Here is a 21,920-nt window from a genome sequence, read left to right as displayed (position 1 = left end):
CATGATTCATGTTAATATGTAAACAATGAACAGTTTTTTTGGTGAATGTTGAATGTTCAAGGATGTGCATGTTTAAATGATTAAAGTTTTCTTGTTTAAACTTTAAAGTTAAAAAAAATATACAAATTCAAAGTTCATATATATTATTAATTATAATTTATAAAATATAATTATTAATTTTTAATATTATTATATTACCCGATGAACCCACGCACCCTGTTTCCAAAAATTCCGTCCCCGTCCCCATCCCGTCCCCGAACCCACGTTTCCTGGCAACATAACCCACGTTTCCTGGCAACATAGATATGTATTCATTTTCTTGGCTTTATAATTGTTTTCAAAAACATCCAAAAAGACAGATGTGATAATAATTTGAAGTCCTATAATCTATGTTACGTTAATGCTAATCATAATGTATGCTCCTAATCTTGATGTCAATTTTGAAGTGGTCTATTTCTCTAATTCTTTTGGGATTTGTACCTATGAGTTCTAGGAACAGTTCAAACATGATAAACACTTGTATGATGGTTGCTCTCTTATCTCCATCTTTCTCTTTATGGATGGATAAGTTGGAACCTATAAACAGTGTCTGCAGGATGTAGAACAAGTGGACAGGATAGAAGCTAGGATGAATAAATGTCACCCCAGTCATGAAGCCAGCAAATATGAGAAGCGCAGAATTTACTTGGTCAAATAATAATAAGGTAAAAGAAATTGATTACTACATACTGATGACAGTGAATTTTGTATTGATTCCTAGAAATTTTATACATTGACTAGCTGTATTATGCCTAGAAATATAAAAAGTCATAACTGAAGGAGTTACAAATTCATCATCCTATACTGCACATGCGCTATTGTACAAGCTCATTCACACAAGATCTGTTATAACATTCTATTGGTAGCTGATAGCAGTCATGAAGAGATACAGTATACAGCCTCACCTGAACTTCACTCTCAAGCAAAGAAAGAGTCAAGCCCTAGTTTGAAAAACTAAAAGTTAGCTTGCTCTACAGAGAACATTTATGCTTCATTGATTATAATACTTGTGAGAAAAACAAGAAGCTTCCCCAGAAAACAAGCTGGAGAGGAGAGGAGAGAAGAATCCATGGATTCCAAACATCAACTGTGTATTTGTTGATAAATGCAAATACCGGTAGAATAAGCAGATTAAGTAATATTTCAAACAGCAAACATTTGCAAAGCGACTAATAATTTCTATACATTGATAGAAAATCTCTGTCGGTGTGTTTCCCAGAGAGGTACTATTAGGTCGTACATGAGAGAGTTCTGTCATGCCCATTAATCCTAGGCACATGTGACCTCTCAATGATGGATGCACTTCCTTACTTTGTAGATATTATCTACTAGAAACAGATTGGTTTACCCCATTCACTGGTAGAGCCACTGTACTCACACTACCATGTTCCTGACTTCCTAAGTCAATCTTTTGAGATTCTTCACTGTCTTCATTATATTGGCTAGCGACACAGACAGATCCTCCCACTGAGACCTACAGAGTACTCTGCGGCAGACTGATTCCGTTGTGAAGAATGCCAGGAGGGACATCACCTTCCAAGACACGAACTATCTGAAAAACATAACTGCTGTCAGATCGGGTATTTCTACAACTAAATCCTCCCCAGAAAGCATCATGATGCCATCAGTTTGAACTTTGAAGGAAAAAAACGTCTGAAGGCCAATAACTTATGCAAGCAAGGACTGTACCCGTTCCATACGCGAGCGACTTCTTGCAGACTTTTGAATACAAGAAGCTGCACATGCAACTACCCGCATCATATCATTCACATTATAGTTGTTCTGTAGGCGGGGATCAACAAGGGCATCTAGATTGCCATCTTCCATTGCTCGAGCAAGCAAGGGTCGGGCCTACAGAGTGATAAAAAACTTAGACCACCTAGAATAAATTCTAACCCAAGTTTGCATGAAGATTTAAGCAGTCAAAACAGTATACAAATAAGTTCCGATTTGAAGTACTAACCGAATAGACTAGACTACTTTCCGGAAATGATAGAGTTAGATCTAGAGGCCGGCGGCCAGTGATCAACTCAAGCAGCACGACACCGAAAGAGAAAACATCAGATTTATCTGTCAGTTCCCCACTTGACGCATATTCTGGATCCAAATACCTATCCAGCCAACAATAGGGACTCAGAGCTCCAGTATAAAGGTACAAAAGGTATCTACAAAGTCAAAATGCACTGGAAAGAGATTTACCCAAAAGTCCCCTTAGGCCTTGTGTTGACACGAGGAGAACCTTCTGAAGCAAGTTTTGCAAGGCCAAAGTCTGCAATCTGTGACAAAAGATTATATCAGATTTCAGCATATATTGTGAGGTTTAACATACCATGAACATAAGGTTACCTTTGTTTCGAAGTTGGAGTCAAGTAGAATATTTGAAGCTTTGACGTCTCTATGAATTATCTTCGGATAACCTGCAATTTAGAACAATGTCAAAATATATAATAAAATAGTGTTGAAGTAAGAAGACAAAAGCAATATAGCATACAGTCTTCATGTAGATAAGCAAGTCCACGAGCTGCTCCTATTGCAATCTTCAATCTAGTTGGCCACTTCATGGTAGGCTGACCTTCAGCTGCCATAAAATATAAACTTTATTGGAAATCATAGAAATTATATTTCAAGTGACTTTACTAGCATGAAGCAATTTGACATTTACTGAAATACTCTTTCCTCATATCTAAAAGGATACTAGCATTGATTCATCTTATCCTGGGATCTGTAAGCCTTTTGTTCTCAATGTTTTAAATGCATGACAGATCGAAGATTAAAATGGATCTATGCTACTTATTCAAAAATGCTTAATACTAGCATTTTTTTGTTTAGACATTATGTTAAAATTTAAAAAATTAAATTGTGGGCTCTTTTCTGCGTTTCTTTAGCATTACACATGCACAAATGAAGTGTTGAAGGTCTCACCCAACGCAGATGTTGGAACAGCTCGCTTCTAGTCAAAATCATATGCATAATGATAAGTGAATAATGGAATTACGCATATGACTTACCATGTAGATGGTGCTCTAGTGTATTATTAGGAACAAACTCATAAACAAGCAATCGTTGGCTACCAGCTATGCAGTAACCCAGCAATGAGACAAGGTTGCGGTGATGCACACAACTGATTATTTCCACTTCTGCTTGAAAGCCACATTCTCCCTCGCTCCCACGAACTTTGAGCTTCTTCACCGCTATATTTTTGTTTCCTGGAAGAATGCCTTTGTATACATATCCAAAACCCCCCTGTCCTAATAGATTGGTCTCTGAGAAGCTATTTGTAGCAACCTCTAACTCTTCATAGGTGAATTTCTTTGAGATACCAAGACTAATGCCTGGAGGAGGAGGAGGTAAATGTTGTTGTGATCCTGGAAAAACAGAGCTTAAATCATCTCTACTGCTAAATACAGGTTGGGGAGGTGGAAGAGATTGCATGAATACAGAAGTTGGAGGAGGTAATGGTTGCTGTAATCCCGGAAAAACAGAGCTTAAATCATCCCCACTGCTAACTACAGGTTGGACAGGTCGAGGACACGGCATGAATACAGGAGGTGGAGGAGGAAATGGCTGCTGTGATGCGGGAAAACCAGACCTTGAATCATCTCCACTGTTAAATATACGTCGGGAAGGTGGAGGACATGGCATCAATATAGGAGGTGGACGAGGTAATGGCTGCTGTGATGCTGGAAAACCAGAGCTTGAATCAACTCCACTGTTAAGTACGGGTTGGGAAGTTGGAGGATTTGGCATGGACACACGAGGTGATGGTTGAGGTTCAAACATATTGACAAGATGAACTGGATGGGATGGAGGTGAGATAATTTTGACATCATTATTCCCCCAAACAGTGGTTGTCTTAATGTCAGGAAAAGAAGGCAGGTATTGAGGTGTTCGCGCATAAAGGTCATCTGCACAATGTCGAAGAGAAGAGTTAACTGAAATATGAATTGCATCAATTTCCTAAACATGGAAAAATAATGCTACTCTATTCAAAACAATTAACTTTATTGAGAATAAAGCTTCAGATCACTAAATCTCTGACTACTTGAAGTTTTAAAGCTTTTGCCCAAAAAAATTATAGGAACACATTCCTGTCAATTGATATGGTAATAGAGGCTGGGAGGAGTCTCCGCACAGGAAGAAGAATATATTGTTGCTAACCTAAATGTCAGCTAATTTGGGATTGCAGGCGATGGTATGTGTAAAGCAAAGAAATTTAGAAAATCCAGCTTATGCCAAAAGATAGTTGATCTATTACTGATAAAGAAAGTTTATACTATATTTTGAGATGGGTGTTATTATTCAATTTGTTATCTTGTCAACTCTCCGAAATTCTTTAGACCAGATCTCCTCTGGCTCAAGGGAGGTTTTCGTAACTAAGAGTGCTGGAAACTAAAGCTATGAAGTGTAAAGTAGATTCTTGTAAAACAAGTTGTAAAGGTTCCACAAATAGAAAATTACCTGGTTATATTACACCAAACAAGAAAAACACAGCTTCATAGAATAAAAAATTAACCATAATATAATATAAGCAACATCAAATAGCTATATATGCCATCAATTAAAAATAGTGAACTCTTCTAAACCCACTACTCATTGCCATTGCCTATGAAAGGGGCTCCCTAAAAATCTGTAGATCTATATACTCTGCATTATAAATTTGTTCATCCAAGTCAGTTTAAAACAAACAAATATATAAAATTGCTCTAACCAACTTAATTATAAATAAATAAAATTGTTCCACCCAACCCAGTTTAAAATAAATAAATAAATTCAACTCGGTAAACTCAGTTTAAAATTAATAAATAAACTATCAACAAGTTGTTCCCACGATTTATGGGTGAAAGGTTTTATAAAATTGAGTAGTTAAATTTATAAATGAAAGAACCCTTTTTCAAGTGCATTTAAAAAAAAATTAAGTTTAAATTGTTTAATTTATATAATTTGAGTGTCCAGATATATTTTAAGGTGTTGAATATATTTATACATTCAAAAAATATTTTAAATAACACAAGAAATCATAGTTTTATTCGACAGATTTTATAAAATTGAATAGTTCAATTTATAAATGAAATAATACTTTTCAAGTGCATTTTAAATTGATAATTTTTTAAAAAACTTAAGTTTAACTTTTTTGAATAATACAAGAAATCATAGTTTTATTTGAAAGATTTTATAATATTGAATAGTTCAATTTATAAATGAAATAATATTTTTTCAAGTGCATTTTAAATTGATAATTTTTTTTTAAAATTCAAGTTTAAATTATTTAATCTATATAATTTAAATATCTAGATAAATTTTAAGATACTGAATATATTTATACATTCAAAAAATTATTTTAAACAATAAAAAATCATAATTTGATTTGAAATTATATTAAAAAAATTCAAAAAAAAAAATATTTCATCTATAATTTAAACTAAACCTTATATTTTTTAACTCATTTGCATTTAACATAAAAAGATCTAACAGCTGAAAAGACTCAGTGTTGCTCCACTAAAACCTCAGCCAATACTAAAAATATGAGTTATTTTTAGTGTAATTTTTTGGACTTGCTGGTGTCAGAATTTGGTGAAAAAATTTGAGGTGAAATGTTGATTTGTGTTATTTGAGCTAGTTTTCTTGACTGTATCTATCAAACTTGTGATTTCAATAAATTCCAGCTTCAATAAATTCTGGTGAAAAAAATTGAGGTGAGATCTTGATTTGTCTTATTTGAACTAGTTTTTTGACTATACCCATCAAACTTGTGATTTCAATAAATTCTAGCTTCAATAAATTCCAACTAGATTAAGCAACATCCTCCAACACCATTTGAAAATAGATAAATAAATAAAAGATTTGGCGAAACATTTGTGGAGGCTGCCACTCCATAGGTCATGTAATTGGGCAAGCTGAACAAAATTTAGGTCGGACTACACTTATAATATTCTTGTTATAATGCTACCTGATGCTTCCATATTTTCACTACTGATCTGAAAATGACCAAAAACAAATCATGCAGAAGGTTACAGAGAAACATACCTTCGCGAGGGTTAGATGGGTTCGGATGGTACCGCCCAGAACTCCTCCTTTGCTTCTGCCAGAGGCAGCATGCTACGAGGACGCAGACCAACACAACTCCAACGACACCCACTACCGCAATGGCAGTAATCAAAAGACTGGTGTTGCTGAGTCCTGTGGGAGATGTCAAAGCTGCAGATCCAGATGAGCGAGGCGGAATGGACGACTGCATAGTAGGTGGTGGTGGTGCTGTAGACAAAAGTAAATATACAGATTAATCTCTACACTCGTCTGTGTGCTCCTTCACTACTGATTTGGTCACAGGCTCCATGACCAATGCATCGTAGATTTAGTGTTGCTGAGTCGTGTAGGGGATGTTAAAGTTGGAGGCCCAGATGACCGTGGTGCAGAGGACGACTGCAGGGTGGATGGTGGTGGTGCTGTAGAGAAAGTAGATATACAGATCAATCCCTCCACTCGGCTGTGTGCTCCTCCACTCTTGATTTGGTTACAGGCTCCATGACCAATGCCTTGTAGATTTCACACAACTGTACATATACACAGTGTATATACAGCCTTGGAGAGTCCCCACCCTTCAACCCTGCTTCGAATGTCTGCTTTATGTCGATGGTCTGTATTTATAGGTGAACTACTGCAATCGCCTGATTGTGTATGTTAAACTACTGTTGTGTTACTGGCTTCCTGGAATGTTAATTAAATAATGGTTGAACATTGCAATGTTATATAAATTAAATAGTGGGTTAATATTTATAAGAATTAATTTATAATATATATCAAAATATTTATTCAATAATATATTATCTCATGTTATTAAAGTTAATTATTATTTTACAATGATGATTTTTAGTATATAAATTAATAAAAATTCAAAACTAAATATTTTGAAGAAAATTCTTCTACTTACAATATCATTTTCAAAATTTCAAAAACATAGTCTTTCATAAATAAAAAGTTAAAAGTATATATTTTTAGAAAAAACTCAAACTCATTTTCAAAACTTTAAAAACATATTGTCCTGGTGGTGAATAAAATTTATGTTATTCTCTTTTACAAGACCATTTTACTTCAAAAACATATAATATTTAGGGAATAAAAGGTTAAAAGTGGAAATTTATTTGTCTATTTTTTTATTAATAAATTTTTGATACGACCATAAATTCCAATTTACCCTTATAAACCAAAATAAAATTTTAAAAAATTTAAAAATAAAAATAAATAAATAACTATAACACCGACGAAACGAGACAGGGGTGAGACTTCCGTGTCCTCTCCATTTCCTTGTAATTTATATCTTACATCAAGGCATCACCATTGTCGGATTCTACAAGGAATGAAGTTTCATGGTGGAAGTCCTCCATTTCCTTACAATATCAACGCGTCATGACTGTCGGTTCTACAGGGAATGAAGTTTCTAGGTCGTGCTTCATCAACGCAGGAGTCCATATCAACTATTTTTCGTGAGATGTTTCCTCAACAACACATGACAAATCCTTTTTGAGTTAAAGTCAAATTAACGCGTCACCACTGTAGGATTCTGAAGGGAGTGAAGTTTCTGATTCCTGCGTCACCACTGTACGATTCTGATTGAAGTTTCTGCATCATCACCTGGGAGTCAATAACGAAAGAAATTTCTGCATCATTGATGTAGGAGTTGATAACGAACCAATGAAGTTTACGAGGAGTCTCATGGCATTGGAAATTAAAATATTTTGGCCCCTCACCCGTTCATCATTTATTCGTTCCAATTTCACATTATACTATTTTGCAAGAGTACAAATAAAAAGGTTCTATCAGTTCACATTATAGGGCAGATGTTTCCTGCTTCATCGTGGTGGAAGTCCATATCAACTATTTTTCGTGAGATGTTTCCTCAACAACATATGACAAATCCTTTTGAGTTAAAGACAAACGCCAATATCTGATATGTTTCCTGCTTCATCATGGTGGAAAAATGGCAGTACCTTTTCACGGACACGCCATTAACGCGCCTCACTGGAGGATTCTGTCAGGAGTGAAGTTTCTGAGTTCTGCGCGATTCTATGATTGAAGTTTCTGCATCATTCTGATTGAAGACTCGTGCATGTGCATGTGAATGTGAATGGGCTTATCATGGTTACACTTTTCATGGGCCTGTATATTCTCCCAGAAGAAAAATAATTCACGTGATCAGGTAGCATTCCACGCGCAGCAAATATACGCAATGTTGTTTAGTCCCCAACATGATGGTCAGCTATTTTCTAAAGGTCTAATAATTACAAAATGATTTTGTAGGGCCGCTGTGATCTTCACGAGACCATGGAAGGAAGAGGGTAGGAAACTCTGGCCAAAAAGAAAGTTATATCTTTCACTGCCTTCGAGTTATTTCCAAAGAAATTATGAATTTGTATAACACGAAGCGTGGAACGTTCACACAAGCACAAATGATACACGCAATCTTGCTTAGTCCAACATCGGTGCAGAGAAGGGCCGCTACTATATTTTGGATTTTATATTTTAGAAATTATATAGAAGGGCCGCAATTTATAGTATTTTGGATTTTATATTTTAGAAATTATATGGTGGCTTATAACTATACATTTAATACCCCTCAACAAATTTGATTTTTCATCATTAATTACCCCTCAACAAATTTGATTTTTCATCATTAATTACATAGTTTAAATGATTAATTAAAATAATGGAATATGTAAAAGACTTTTACATAGAGAAAATAAACTTATAACCAAAAAGCATTAATGGTAAGGTGTGTCTTTTTATAACAATTTATTATTCTTAATTCATGTCATTTATTGTTTTTTTGTAGGACCATTTGGAGGAGAACAAAAGATTAACAATGTTATAAGAAGAAGCCAAAATAATTCCAACTCACCTATGATGATGTTTTTGTCAAGCTCCAAAATTGTCTTAGTTTTACCTTCCAAACCCCACCTTATCCTCCTTTTTACAATTTAAAAGACCTTCATGCGTGCATTTTCTAGTTCTCACTGTTGTATCTATGATAATTTACGTAGGAAGTTTGCTTATATTTAAAAAGGTTCAATAGATTAATCTTTTAATAGCTAATGCTTACAATAATGCTATCCAAGTCTTTTTATCCTTATATCTATTGTTAACATTATTATGAAGTGCATATGGTGCAACAAGAGACAACTATTTGACCTCGAGATTCCTGCACTTGGTTAAAGGATTCCTGCACTAGCATAAGGACCATTGATTATCAGATGAGTTGTCAAAGATCTTCGTGGATTTTGAGGAGAATAGGGCGCGCTCCTTACTCCTAGTCTTTAGCAAGCAACTCTCATATCACAACTTCTCTAAATGAAACCAGTTCGAGATTTTTCCTTGAGAAGCATATCTTGATATTGAGAGGCAGTTGATTTGAAGACCTATTGATAGGAGTTGTTGTCAACTGTTTGTATTTTGTTTTTGTAAAGGATGGCTTGCTATGGCCATGGATTCTCTGTAAAAAGAATATATAAGTCGAGTTATAGGAAACATCAGGTTTGCAATACTATTGTCATTTTCATATTGTTAAAGCGAAGTCAAGTATCACCAAATATCTCTTGAGCTGGACCACCAAGTATCAAATGTACTGAACTGAGATCTTTATTAATACATAAATTTCAATGCCAGGTTTAAATCTCATTTGTATTTGATTTTGTTCATGTATTTCATTGTCCTGTAGTTACCTCTTTTTTCTTACAAGGAAACGAGCTGGCTGGCCAAGGCCCAACCAACCTAGCTCTTTATCCTTTGATTAAATAGCATTGTGTGATTGGATTTGCTTTATACGATTTTGGTGTGTGTGAGATTTGGTTTTCATTATTTCTATAAGCTTGCACAAGAGATTTAAAGGTTCTGTTTATGATGTGTTTGATGTATGAAAGAAATAACCCAAATTTAGAAGCAATCGTTGTGTATTTTTGAAGGCGTGTGGTATTGTTTTATTTATTTCTAGTTGTTGAGTTCAGTGTCCTATTGTTTTGAGATTATTTGGAAATATTTTGAAATGACTCGATGCCAGATTTAGGCCTCTTCTCTGTGATGAGCGTATTTACATTTGAAAGATTGTGAAAGATAGGTTTGATGTTAGAACTCTTTTTAAGACCTCATCCAACACATATATCTTGTTTTAAAGCAAACCCTGGAATGGTTTTTTGAATCCCTATGAGTTTTAGTGAATCACTTAACATAATGGACTATTAACTTTGAAGCTCTCTGAGACTAAGTTTTATTTTATAGATTGCATATCAAAAGTGGTTCTTTTGAGGTTTTTGTGTTGTTGTGAGTGAAAGCAATATAATGATGTTGTAATAATATAAAACATAGTGATTTTGAAAGTCTTTAACCTGAAGGATTTGCAATACTAGGGTTTAGTGCAAGAACAATACCTTGGTGTATCTTCCGATTGAAAGGGATATATGTCCATTGGTTTGCTTTTCTTTTGGGTCCCAGACTGATGAGCCTCATCATTGGGTAACTATATGGACCTTAATACACCTCCAAGCTTATTAAAATCAACTCTTCTCATAATTCCTTACATATTTTAATTATATTTTGCTTAATGAGATGAGTAAAAGTAATATGTTATGTCTAGTGGTATAATGTGCATTGATTGCAGGTTTTTGAGAACAAATCATGGCAATTTTGGTTAATTAAGGACAGAAACTCGAATGAGACAAGGAAGAGAGATTGTAGGAGATAGAGCCTCCTAATTTAATCCTCACTCATTCGAATATTCCTCCATCAAATCACACTAGCTCAGAGTTGCAAGCAGCCGAGTCATGAAGGTCGAAAGGCAGCCGAGCCAGTGATAGTTAAGAGCCAATTCATCTTGAGTTTGGGAGCCAAGCCTCCCTAGATTTAAGGAAGACGTTGGAGACTTTAGTTGTATAAATAAGAAGGCCTAGGGCCTCATTAGGATTCAGATTTTTTATGTAAGAGCACTAAGCATTTTTGAGTTCAAGACTTGTGGAAGACATTGTTATGTAATTTTTCTGATATGACAATGAGAATGACCATTTCCTTGATCCGACACTAAGTTGAATCAGAGGGCTGAAGCTCTTGGGTTAGGGCCCAACCCTAGAAGCAAAGGATCCTTGTCTTGTACTTCTATGCTTAGTTGATTTCATAGATTAATGGTTGAATTGGTTTTAGCATTATTTCATTGCAAGTAATTGTGAAATTGGATTAGTTTGCTTCCATTTGTGTCTTACTTTAGCAGTAGCTTAGAAAGGTAAAGGAATACCAAAAAGATGTTAGTAGGTAGACTTAACCTCACTCCTCCCTTCAGGGACCATGGTTTGAGGGAAGAACTCCTATGTAGCCCCAGAAAGACAGAATTCTGATTTCTCATGGAATTTAGGGTTTTCTGCTACTTAGGCCAGCATCTTTTTAGTTTTCAAGAATAGGATTCAATTATCATCTCTGATATCTTCGGATTTTTTTTAGATCTCATAGTGTTTCACATTATTCTTCAAGTACTTCCATACATGAGCCAGGCAACTAGATAATAACATTATGTTTTCTTTAGTTGATTGAAAATCTTTCTTATTTGACATGATTCATGGATAAATGTCAGTGATTGATGCAGTGCAGGGAGATCTCATGACCAACAACCCCATCCTAACCTCATCCATCCATAATCATCACTTTCTCCACTAAGTCCCTCAAACAATTCATCCTTCCATAAGAACAACTTTCCAGGTTTGTTGAGCAAATCCAACCATCTTACAAACTATGTTTTGAGCTCTGAAGAAGTCTTAGTCACTCCCTTTCCTTATTTCTCCCACCATTCACCTTCCCTAAGCCCTACACCACCTTCCAAATCACTCCTATTTCTCTCGATCGGATCCTGTAGGAATACAGGGGATCTTGTAGGAGCATTAGGACATCCTGTAGGAAGCATTAGGACATCCTGTAGGACGACCTATAGTGGCCTGTTTTAAGGCCGAAATGTGAAAAATCATCCAGGAAGACAAGAGAAAACCCCTACTTGCTTCCCAAGCCATCTGCCCGTTCACCACCATCTCTAACCTACCTGCCACATCACCAAGAGGATTTAGCATTCATATTTTTCACACAAAAAGGAAAAAAAGGAAAAAAGAGTTATTATGTTCATTTACATGCACAATAGTAGAATGTTTGGTTATTTTAGATTGCATGCCTAGGACAATAGGATTACATACATGTTAACTTAGCATTCTTTTGAAGCAAAGCCTCTTAGAAATTAGTTAGATGAGTGGTGTGTTTAAGCATTTGATTTTAGTCTTTCCTTACTACAATAGATAAGATTTCAGTTGGTGCAAATTTCCCTTTTCCTCATTGGTAATCATGCTTCTTCTGAATTAATAGAAGGCTGGTTTGAGAAACCATAGTGGTTTATCACCAGCTTAGTAGCGACAAAGAGTGGACCCATCGCATCTGCTTATGTATACAACACTATCACCTCCAAGTTTCTACGAACCCCAGGTTGATAAAGTAAAGTTGGTAGCCCCAGGAGTTGCAGCATTCTTGCTATAATACTGGTCCTCATCACTTTTTGGCGCCGTTGACAGGGATCGTGTCTGAGTAAGATGTGATTTCTGCTTTCTTTCTTCCATTTCTTATCTCTGACATTTTGCTATTAGCTTCATTTCTGCAAAAGTAATTGTAAGTGGTTTGCTTTCTTTTCTATTTTGCAAGTGAGATTTCATTCAACAATTAGTTTCTATTCAAGTTGTTATTTCAATTATGCAATTAGTCTCAAAGCTTAAAAAAAACCACAAAACAAAACAAAAACACTTCTGCCATGCCTCATAGGAATAGGGATAATTTAGGAAAATTTCTACCAAATACCCCCACCACTTCAAACAGCCAACCTTCCACCTTCTTCGGTGGCTGTGAATTGGAAGACCCCTTAGGCAAACAACCAGAGATTTTTGAAGAGCCTACAGGGGGAGAAGAATAAGGAGAACCCATTCCAACTGACCTCATGGTTGAAAATAGAGATGATAGAGGAGATAAAGAAAGAATTGAGGGTGCTTTTCCCATGATTGAAACTAATGGAGATACCAAGATAAAAAACATAAGCCCCTCTGCTCTTCCTCATTTCCATGGTCCGACCTCAAAAGATCCAGATACTTTCCTGTTTGAGTTCGTCGTCATATACAGAACTTATGATTACACCACTGATGAGTAGAAGTTGAAATTATTCCCATCCACTCTCAAGGATGCAGCTCTGCGCTGGTTCATGGGTTTACCTGGGGATAACATCACAACCTGGGCTCAGATGCAACAAGCCTTCAACAACAAGTATCGAGACTACTGCAAGTCCAAAGACACTAAAGAGGAAATTTTTAGGATGACCTTGGGGCATGATGAATCCCTCGAGGATTATGAAGAAAGATTCCAACTTAGCTACAAAAGGGCCAGGTGCACTCTTGATCCTGAGTCACTGAAGCTAGTCCTGCTTCGAGGGGTAAGGGAAGATCTTCTGGATACCCTAAACCTGCTAGCAGGAGGGGACATCTACCAGCTACCCTATGAAGATATCAAGATTGTCTTTAGGAACCATTCTAGGGCAGCTAGGAAAAAGGGTAGGGGTAGTCAACCAATGGCCAACTCATCCTCTTCCAACACATCCATAAAAGGTGAAATTGGAAATATGCTGGAAGATTTCAAGAGTGAAATGTTGCAAACCCTTTCCCTACAGATGGACACTATGCACATCAAGAGAAAGAAGGAGGAAGCAGAGAGAGCATTAGCCATCTTCTACCCTATATGCACAAGGAGGCACCCTAGGAATGAATGTTTGTTAAACCTGATCGAAATCTGCTTAGTCTGTGAAGAAAACCACTCCACAAACAAGTGCCCTTATCTACCTAGACTAAAATCTGTGTATCAGGGAACTGAAGGGGTGACTGAACAACTCTGCTACATAAATCAAAGGAAACCCCATGGGCCTCGACCATACCAGCAGGGCATGCAAGGGTCATCCCATGCATATTACAACCCTAACTAGAACACATATGTTCCCTCTTGGCCCCCCCTACTCATCCCTCCTAATTTACACCTTCTCCTTGGTCTTTTGCATCTCAGTACAATTCCCAGCCGACCAACCAATCATTTCAACCATATACTCCACCATAGCCTCAGTGGAATGCACCACCCCAGGGGTGGAGGCCCCCATACAACAATGCCCCAACCTTATTGCATTCACCTCCTACTCAACCACAAATTTTACACCTTGCTCCACCTAAACAACCTCAGATGCCTGCCTAGCCAAATCTGAACCCGAACAATAGACAAGGACAACAAGTATATAATGGAGAGATATATTATCCTGCTTGTGTTATGGAGATTCAAGAAATAAACCTAATATCTGGGAGAGTACTCCCGGACAACCAACCTCCATCTCTAGCTAGGGAGAGTGAGGAGGAAAGAGAGGAAAGCATGCCTAGAGTGAATCCACCACCCTTTCCTGAGAGATTAACTCATCCAGTTAAACCCACCCCAGAAGAGAATGAACTTCTGGGTGAATTGAAAAATCTATGTGTCAAAATTCCACTTCTCCAAGCCATCAAGGATGTACCTATTTACAACAAATTGATTAAAGATAAGTGTTTCAAACATCCAAGGAGGCGAAAAAGAGACGCCTACCGTTAATGTCATTGGACAACTGTCCGACTTAATGTTGGGGCAGGTAATTTTCCCAAAGTATTTGGACCCTGGAAGCCCTGTAGTAGATGTGCACATCAATGGCACCATTGTCCCACACACCTTGATTGATCTTGGGGCTACCATTAATGTAATGACTAAGGAAATCATGCTCAATCTCAATCTCCAGGGTTCATTGAGAAATACCACAACAATCTTGCAACTTGCATAACGTTCCATAGTAGCCCCTTAGGGGATTGTTGAGAATGTGATGGTCTCCATTGAATCCTAGGAGTACCTTGCAGACTTCCTAGTTCTCTAGCCTAAGGCCAAGCTTAGTGGTTATCCTCTCATACTTGGGAGGCCTTGGTTATCCACTATCGATGTCTACATCAACTACAGGGCTGGAAATATGACTATCAAAAATGGGGATCTGTCCAAGCAGTTGGTATTGTACCCTCCTGCTCAGCCATCTCTAGAACATGATTTACCTTTATGGCTAGAAGAGGAGGAAGAAGATGAAATCTACTCAGCCCAACTCTATACCCTAGAAATTGCCATAGGAGGAGGACAACCGGATGAATATGATTTGATTGAACACATACTCCAAAGTCCAACTCCCAACACCTTGTCCTTAGAGGAAGTAGTAAAGGAAACCAAGAGAAACCATCAGATTGATCTATGCTTAGCTGATTCAAACCTTACCCATGTCAAAACAATAGAATTTGGCCCTGAGAGAACTTTGAAAATTAATCCCTCTCTATCTGTACACCAAGAAGAAAAGTTGTGCAACATGTTAAGGGAACATCTGGATGCCTTTGCTTGGAGTTACAAAGAAATGAAGGGAGTGCACCCCTCGATGTGTACTCACCACATTTATATCAAGGAAGGTTGCAAACCAGTCTGACAACCCCAAAGGAGAATGAATCTATCTCTCAAGGATATAGTCAAAGAAGAACTGCAAAAGCTGCTGGATGCAGGATTCATTTACCTTATCTCGGACAATGAGTGGGTTTCTCCTTTGGTGTTGGTCCCAAAGAAAAATGGGAAGTGGAGGATTTGTGTCGATTACAAAGAGTTAAACAAATCAACAAAGAAGGACCATTTCCCTCTACCTTTCATTGACCAAGTGCTAGATGGCCTGGTAGGGAAAAAGTTTTTCTCTTTCCTAGATGGGTTCAGTGGGTACAATCAAATCCATATTAGCCCAAAGGACCAGGATAAAACCACCTTCACTTGTCCTTGGGGTACTTTCTCTTATAGGGTCCTTCCTTTTGGCCTATGCAATGCCCCTGCCACTTTCCAGAGGGAAATCCTGAGTATTACACCCTATGGGTGTGATTTCCAGGAGGCTCTGTCCAACTTGGGTAATGTGCTGAAAAAATGCACTAAAATGAACTTGTCTCTTAGTCCCGAAAAATGTGAGTTCTTGATGATTGTAGGGACTGTTCTAGGTCATTCAATATCCCAGAAAGGACTACCGGTGGACCCAAATGAGATAGCCATCATCCAAAGGGTCCCACCTCCGCAAAAACAAAGGGATGTCAGATTTTTTCTACGTTTAGATGGATACTATAGGAGATTTATAAAAGGCTTCAACAAGTTAGATTCTCCTTTTTTTGGGTTATTGGCCAAAGACTCTGAATTTGTATGGTTAGAAAGTTGTTAAGAGGCCTTGGACACCCTAAAGGACAATTTGACCACTGCACCTATTCTCTGAGGCCCAAATTGGGCCCTTCCTTTCCATATACATGTTGATGCCTCTCACAAAGCCATAGGAGCAGCTCTAGGCCAAATAGATGACAAGTTACCTTATACCATTTACTTTATCAGTAAGAATCTGTCAAAAGCCGAACTAAACTACATAGTGACTGAAAAGGAACTCCTAGTTGTTGTGCATTCATTGAACAAATTTAGGCATTACATTATAGGTTACCAAACATTTGTACATATTGACCATGCTTTAATTAAATACTTGATGAATAAACCTAATGTAAATGCCTCGCTTATTAGATGATTACTTTTATTATAATAGTTTGATCTAACTATTATTGATAAGCCTAGCATGGAGAATGTTGTTGCAGATTTTTTTATCTAGATTGACTTTGCCTGCAGGGGAGGAAGGAATGGTTGATGATCAGCTATCGGATGAACACTTATTCGCTGTTTCAGTTCTCTCTCCATGGTTTTCTGACATAGAAAATTACTTGGTGCCTGCACAGTTTCCACCAAATTTGTCCTCCAAAGAAAAAAGCAAGATTATGAGGAAGAGCGCCCCTTTCACTTGGATTGGGGGCAACCTCTTCAAACTAGGCCCAGACCAAATTCTGAGATGTGTCAGGGAGGAGGAAGTCTTTGACATCCTTCTGACCTGTCATGATGGGCCTTGTGGAGGTCACTTTGCAGCCAAAAGGACATAATTCAAGGTGCTACAAGCTATTTATTACTGACCCACTCTTCACTAGGATGTGAGGAGGTATACTAGTCAATGTGATCGGTGCCAAAGGATGGGGAAACCTACCCCAAGGGATGAAATGCCTCTGCAACCTCAAGTGACTTTCGAGCCATTTGACAAGTGGTGCATGGATGTCATTGGATGCATTGACCCTAAATCTAGGCAAAAGCAGTACATCATTGTGTGCACTAACTATTTGACCAAGTGGGCTGAAGCCAAGGCCATCAAAGCAGCAACAGAAGAGAAAGTGGTCAAGTTCTTAAGGGGAAATGTATTTTATAAGTTTGGGTACCCTAGAGAACTGGTCACTGATCAAGGCAGTCAGTTTACATCTCACATGATTGAAAATTTGTTAAGCCAACACAAGATCAAGCATAGAACATCCACTCCTTACCACCCATAAGCTAATGGGCAAGTGGAGGTAACCAACAGAGTGCTGGAAGGCATTCTGACCAAGGTGATTAGCAGCAATAGAAAGGACTGGATAGATAGGTTAGTTGAGGCCACTTGAACCTACAATACCACCTAGAAGACCACCACTGGATTCACTCCTTATGAGCTAGTCTATGGCAAGAAGGCCTTGTTGTCCATTGAATTTGAATACAACACCTTAAGAATGGCAGCACAACTAGATCTAGATCTCACCAGGGCACAATAAGAAATATTTCTCCAGCTGAATGGGTTAGATGAATTTAGAATGCAGGCCCTCCTGCACACAGAGGTGACTCAAGTTCAAAGGAATATTTGGCATGACAATAACATAAAGGACAAATAGTTTCAAGAAAGTGATTAGGCTTTATTGCATGATTCCATATCCAAGGATTTTAAAGGCAAGTTAAGGACTAGATGGTTAGGGCCTTATGTCATAGAAAAATGTCATGATAATGGTTCAGTACAGATAAGAAACATTGATGCAGAGGCTATCCATTTACTTGTCAATGGGCACAAATTGAAGGTCTAAAGAAAGTGCTTGTCAAAGCAAGAATTCATCAATGGCATCATCAATAAAATGATGGTGGTGGAGCAATTTTAAGCTTCTACCCCATCAAGTCCCTGAAAAAAAAGAAAAAAAGAGAAAAAAATAAGGAGACTCAGGTTAAAACCTCCATGAGGCACTTGAGTCCCACTGTTGGGTTGAAAACCTCTTAAGGCAGCCCAATGGTGTCGAAAAAAAAAGAATAAAAAGATCTATGGGTGAAAACCTCTTTTGAGGCACCCAGGGCAAGCAACTAGGATGAAAACCTCTTGGAGGCAGACTAGTTGTTTTAAAAAATAAACAAAAAACAAAAAACAAAAAAAATAGAGAAAATAAAATTTTGAAAATGTTGTTTGTAGGTCAGCAAGAGGAGGATCAAAGCAACTGGAGAGGAGTAGAAGGACCTATACAATTCATATTTTCATTCCTCCATCCAATATTCTTCATTATCCCATCAATCCCTCCATTATTAACTCCTCCATCTCAATTTAAATAGGCTCAGTGCTTTCTACAGGATTCCCTGTAATCCTACAAGATTCCCTGAAAAGCTATAGGAGTTTCTCGTAGGAATTATAGTGGCTTGGGAATCCCAAGAAGAGTGACCCTAGAGTAAGTGGATGACCAGCTTGTGTCAAAAAATGAAATGTTTACTCCACCACCTCATCACCATGCCTCTCACCACCATGTTACCCCTACATTCATGCAATAAGTCAATTCCGAAAAGATTACAGTTTTCAAAAAAGAAAAAAACAGATAAAAGAGGGGGAGAACAGAGGACAAGGGGACAATACCTGAAGGCTATACTTCTCACCTACCAATCACTAGACCCCTTCTCTACCCCTGAAAACAATCCTCATGCTCCAGAAGTGAAGAAAAGAATGAAAGTTTAGGGGAGAGGCAGCTAAAGGACATCCTGTAGATTTCCTGTAGGAAATCTTGTAGCAGCCTATCCCATAAAAGGGGATTTCACAGGATTGTAGTCATCTTTAGCTTAGGGATCCAAATGTCAAGGAAGCTCCTCCAGAGCTCAGCAGTAGCAACAGAATCATCAACATCACTCTCTAGTACTTTCACATAAAAGGAAACAAGCATCAAAAGAGGCCAATACAAAAAAGTATGCAACAAATACACAACACAGGGACATCATTCTTCAACAAGTAGTAGCATCAAAGCATCTTACCCATAGGTATGTCATCTTTCTTATGCTCTCTCATTAGCACAATATGATAAAAAATGTAGGATTATGCAAGAGTTGGTTTTATAAGCAAAGGTGGCCAGTTAACTTGGCCACCTTCAGCCAGTCGACGAGGAGAAAATAGTTAGACAACTCCACACGTGGCAGTAGTCAAATCAGAGGAAAAAGGAGATAAGGCCAAAAATGGTTAAATTACAGATGATCGAAGTGGGAGATTATTACGAGGTAAGGAGGAATGATTGGGTGATAGTGGAACCAACAATCCAAAAGTGGGTGCTTGTACTTCGGCAGCCAGCACACCATCCCACATGATCACCCATATGAGGAAATAAAACACTGATTTCCATGCAAAGTAGGCATTTGAAATCTCAAGGATTCATCGAAATAAGGTTTCTCTTGGCCTCTTGAAGCAACATCTATAGGAAAGACAATGAGTATTTTGCAGTGCAGAGGCACCTACAGTGTCACGTCCCTACACCTGCGGTAGTCTTCCAACCGCTTGTAGCAAGGTGCGACACCACCGAACGCTTTCTTTTCACCAATACTAACATTCGTGGACTACGCCTACTTTCACATTAACATACTTAACTTGTGTTTCTCAACTAAGTAAAAGAAATTATCCTTTATACTTAATGAAGCCCATACTCATTCATTATCATCATGCAATTATACCGAGAACAATAACAATTGCAACAAGTATAAAGGGGAGGGGAAACTCCCCGTAATGTGAGTCTGCGCGACAATATATTAAGAATATCAAATTTACAACACAAGTGTGTCTTGGCTGAACCAAGTCTCACACTTAGCCAAATTTACAAAGATAGGCGACCTGCCTTTACAATCATGTGCACCCTTGCACAAAGAGAAATGCTCACCTGAGCCACTTATCCTCTCTACCAAGTCTTGCACAAATCTGCATACAAACCGAACCCCAACACACTTGCCTACACCTCAACCAGCACAAGAATATACCAAATCTGCACTTAGATAGTGCGCATGAGTTGTGCGCATCTCCTATCTCCCCTTGCGCAGATTTACTCCTCTCCTTATGCGTAGAAGTGATGATTCAATTCGATGATTTATGAGCCTTCATGCTCCACATATATATACCAAGTCTACGTGGGTTTACATGGGGTGTGCAACCCCATGGCCGACCCCAAAACCACTAATGCATGCCCATATGCTTCATTTTCAAGTCGACTTTCATATGTTTTAATATCGCATATATATATATATATACTCATGTCCAACACTTAGTCGCATTTAACGTCGCATTTTCTCCGCACGTTTTGTCACACTTCTTCCGCAGCTCGTCGCACGCCCGTGTCGCCGCGCCCACCCGTCATGCAGCCCTCGCCTACCCCTCGTGCAGCCTGCGCTCACTTCGTGCGCCCGCGCCTGCCTGTGTGCCTGCACGCTCGTCGACCGCCCGTGCACCCGCGCGCCCGTCGACTCGCCCGGCGCCCAACCGCGCCCGCGCTCGGGTAGAACTCGAGGACCTTACATCCTCCTCCACCTGAAATCGTTGTCGTCCTCGACAACATACCATCCCGGTAGCCATCCACCAAGATCATCATCATCCACGATGTTGACTCCTCCACACAAAGCAAACACCCTTGCAACATATGTAGAGCCTTGTCTCCATCATGCTTCGACTTAGTGACCAACTGTCACCAAGCTCACCATACCAAGGTATGCACCTCAACGGTATGCTCTCCATTAGATGTCATCTCGATCCATGATTACCGACCTCCTGTCTTCATCATGTGTCCTCATGTGAATTGCTGCCATGATACTCCAACATAATGCTAACACATCTCTGCCCACTGCATGCCCTCATGTCTTGAACTAGTCGGATGGCCAGTCCAACTGTCACGCTCAAACCATGAGAGTGAACATCCTCATGCTACCATCAGTTGTTTCTCAAAACATCCTGCCACATCCTTGACTCATCAAGAATCTATCTCCATAATCCATGCTCAGGTCCATGGAACTCCATCCACCTCATCTGCAACATGCTGTCCATGATGTTTGGTGTCAATGTGCTATACGAAATCAACCACATCTATCCCAACATCATCATGCGTGTGTGTCTCCTCCATATGAAGATATCATCTCCTCAAACCGACTCTCGATTTGCCACATCTAGATCCATGAAGCACCCCTTCATTATATCTACAATGTGCCATCCCTCAAATCTACCATAGAAACAAGTATGCACTTGTCTCACCGTCCATGTGCTGCTCAATCAGCTCCCATGTGCCAAAGTAGTTGAGTCTCGGCTCAACCCATGCCTACGTGCAGCCACTAAGGCATCATCATAACCGTTGTAACTCCATCACTCCAAAGTGTCTCATATCGATCCTCTACATCAAGTCACTCTTCCAAGTCATGCCCATACATGTACTTTGAAAGTATGCACCCCATACTGCATCAAAGTCTCTTGACCTCAGCGCCTCAATGCATCAAATCCTCTAAGTCCACCATATATGAAGTTCCTAAAAGTCACAACAATCTCATGTCATCATGAGCTCCTTGAGTCATCTCCAACCAACATCTCCATGTAGTAGGAATGCTCCATAATCTGCTCACAA

The 21,920-nt window shown here is 38.4% G+C and overlaps 1 pseudogene across 1 annotated transcript; it reads right to left on the bottom strand.

The window, feature by feature from the left end:
- Positions 1 to 266: 266 nt before the first annotated feature.
- Positions 267 to 4,896, bottom strand: LOC149258754 (proline-rich receptor-like protein kinase PERK3; annotated as a pseudogene). The gene is made up of 7 exons (XR_016256926.1): positions 3,048 to 4,896; positions 2,531 to 2,617; positions 2,386 to 2,456; positions 2,239 to 2,315; positions 2,003 to 2,150; positions 1,729 to 1,890; positions 267 to 1,591 (listed from the first exon to the last, which is right to left on the bottom strand). The product of XR_016256926.1 is annotated as a proline-rich receptor-like protein kinase PERK3 (transcript).
- Between the last annotated feature and the right edge of the window lie 17,024 nt (positions 4,897 to 21,920).

The sequence above is a fragment of the Pinus tabuliformis genome, chromosome 6 (assembly GCF_031772625.1).
Source record: "Pinus tabuliformis cultivar Carrire ecotype Pingquan chromosome 6, CPIR1, whole genome shotgun sequence".
NCBI classification, from domain to species: Eukaryota; Viridiplantae; Streptophyta; class Pinopsida; order Pinales; family Pinaceae; genus Pinus; species Pinus tabuliformis.
The sequence above is the reverse complement of the archived record's forward strand: the minus strand, read 5'-3'. Positions and strand labels throughout refer to the sequence as shown.